Source organism: Triticum urartu, chromosome 5A (genome assembly GCF_056163025.1).
Source record: "Triticum urartu cultivar PI428250 chromosome 5A, HENAU_Tu73, whole genome shotgun sequence".
In the NCBI taxonomy this organism is placed as follows: Eukaryota; Viridiplantae; Streptophyta; class Magnoliopsida; order Poales; family Poaceae; genus Triticum; species Triticum urartu.
In genome coordinates, this window is record NC_141877.1 from 193,583,332 (window position 1) to 193,586,432 (window position 3,101).

Here is a 3,101-nt window from a genome sequence, read left to right on the forward strand (position 1 = left end):
CCCTGCGAGACAGAGAAGGGACCATCAGCCCCGGCGCAGGCGGGGGGCAAGGGGAGGAGGAGGAGGGGAAGGGGAGGAGGAGGAGGGGAAGGGGAGGAGGAGGGTTGGGGGGGCGTATGTTGCTGCGTTGCTGCTCGGCGCCGATGGCGAGGAGGAAGGTGAAGACGTTGAGGGTCGGGGCATCGGGGGTGGGGGCCCGGGGGCGGTGGGGGCGCGGGGGCGGTGGGGCCGGCGGGGGTGGGGGCAGCGGGGGTGGGGGCGCGTGGGCGCGTGGGCGCCGGGGGTGGAGTTCGGCGGGGGTCGGGGCGGCGGCGTCGTGGGTCTGGCGAGGGAGAGAGGGACGAAAGGGGATCTCTGGCGAGGGAGAGGGAGGACTTAGCTATATGGGGAAGCTTACTAATGGCGCACCACCCGTCGGTGCGCCATTAGAAATCTTTTTTAGACAACAATGGCGCACCCACCGCCGGTGCGCCATTAGAAATCTTTTTTTAGATAGCAATGGCGCACCACCATGCTGGTGCGCCATTAGTATATTTTTTTTAATAAATGAATATGAATATGAAACAGTAATATTATTTTAAAAAAACAGTAATAATTGTTGTCTAACAACAATTGTAGTCTACAATTTTTTATAATTATTTTTTAGAAAATGAATATGAATATGAAACAGTAATAATTTTTTATAAAAACAGTAATAATTTTTTAAAAAATATCATCAAATTTGTTATTTGAAAATATCATCGGCGGCGGCGGTGGAGCGGGGGAGGGTGCGGGGGGTCGTCGACGGCGGTGGAGCGGGGGGAGGGTGCGGGGGGGTGCTCAGCGACGAGGTGGATCTGGCGAGGGGGATAGCTATCGAGAGGGAGGGGGATCGAGATCGAGTGTCCTCATGAATATTCAATATTTTTTCATATGGAATATGAGAAAATATCATCAAATTTGAAAAAATATTCATGAATTCAAAAAGTGCCCATGAAATTTAAAAATATTCATGATATCAAAAAGTAAAAAAAAGTGTCCATTACTAGTTTAAACTAGTAATGGCGCACTATGCAACGGTGCGCCATTAGTAGTTTTGCAAAAAAGTAAAAAAACTACAGTAGTGGCGCACTCTACGGCTGGTGCGCCATTAGTAGTTCTAACTACTAATGGCGCACTCTGCCCGTATGCGCCATTAGTATGTTTGAAAAAATGAAAAAATAACATTTTGTTACTAGTGGCGCACCGTGTGCCTAGTGCACCATTAGTGTCTTTCACACTAATGGCGCACCAACTGATGGTGCGCCATTAGTATATAGTAATGGCGCACCACATGTCTGGTGCGCCATTAGTGTCATTTCCACCTATAGCCCTTTTCCTAGTAGTGAGCTGGCCTAACCCAAGGGAAAAAAAGGCTAGATGGCAAATGGTAAAACCAATGTTGGGCCTTGCTGGAGGAGTTTTATTCAAAGCGAACTGTCAAGGGGTTCCCATTATAACCCAACCGCTTAAAGAACGCAAAATCCGGGAACTTAACACCGATATGACGGAAACTAGGGCGGCAAGAGTGGAACAAAACACCAGGCATAAGGCCGAGCCTTCCACCCTTTACCAAGTATATAGATGCATTAATTAAATAAGAAATATTGTGATATCCCAATAAAATATCCATGTTCCAAACATGGAACCAGCTCCAATCTTCACCTGCAACTAACAACGCTATCAGAGGGGCTGAACAAAGCGGTAACATAGCCAAACAACGGTTTGCTAGGACAAGGTGGGTTAGAGGCTTGGTTCAACAATATGGGAGGCATGATAAGCAAGTGGTAGGTATCGCAGCATAGGCAAAGAAAAAGAGCGAGCAACTAGCAAGCAAAGATAGAAGTGATTTCGAGGGTATGGTCATCTTGCCTGAGATCCCGCAAGGAAGAAGAATGAGTCCATGAAGAGGACAAACAGACAAAGTCGAACGGATCCTCACAGATGCGGCCTTATCGGAACTAACCCAAATAAGCAACACCGTAAAGAAGCAAACAACATAGTAAACAACCACCACATAATCCTGGCATGATGCACAACCAAGTATGATGCATGTCCGGTTTAATAATACATGTCATGGCAAAGTGCACAAACAACTCTACAAGTTAAGTGGAGCTCAATATGCAATGAGTTGCATATTGACGGAACACCACATCAATTATTTAGTTCACTCTCGGTTAGGTACTCAACAATATTAAATGTTGGTTAACATGGCAAGAGGTGAAGCATAACAAAACTATCCATCTAAACAATTGAAATGGGGCCGGATATAATAAACAACGAATCCGGTAGATCCCCATATGCCTTAGTAATTTATTGCAACAACAATTTTAAAACATTTAATTTTTGTTATCATGATGCAGATGACATGAACAAGTTTATGCAATATTTATGAAAATATTGACATGATAAGATATGAGGCATTTGTCATCGTGACGGAAATGAAAGGGGTGCCACGACAACGAATCTGAAAGTGTTGCCACGGCAACATATCGGTCTCTGGTAAGTCGATTGAGATACCGATGCAAAGGGAAAGTGTGTGGGAGCGTGTCGTGCAAGATGGTGGGTGATCCCGGTAACCGGGTTCCCCACGAATTAGCAGCAGAAGAGGAGGACCGAGCAAGTGACAACTCGGGCATGGTGCAAACACATGGTGCAACTCATACAACACATGCAAACGTTCACGGACGGTCGTCTCGATGGTTATACCTTCGAAGCGTGCGAACGGGACGGTTCAAGTTCGTCGAGGGAAGTAGAGGAAGTAGTCGTTCACGGGTCGTCGAGGGAAGTAGTGGTACTTTTCCGAAGAGGAACTTGATGAACCCAACATCTCCAAGGCGACGGTAGTCGTACACGGCAACGGTAACTTGTAGGGTCATCCATTTCATGGTACTTAGGTGAATCCACGAGAAATGGTAGTCGTACATGGTTCATTGAGGAACTTGACGTTTCGGCCTGTAGTCGTTCGAGCGTCCGATGGTAATGGTACTCGGTCGCTTCAAAGAGGTACTTGGGGTCATTCGAACTTGCCGATCTCGTCATCTCGAAGGGGTACTTGATGTTCTTAGCGATTCTGAAGACGA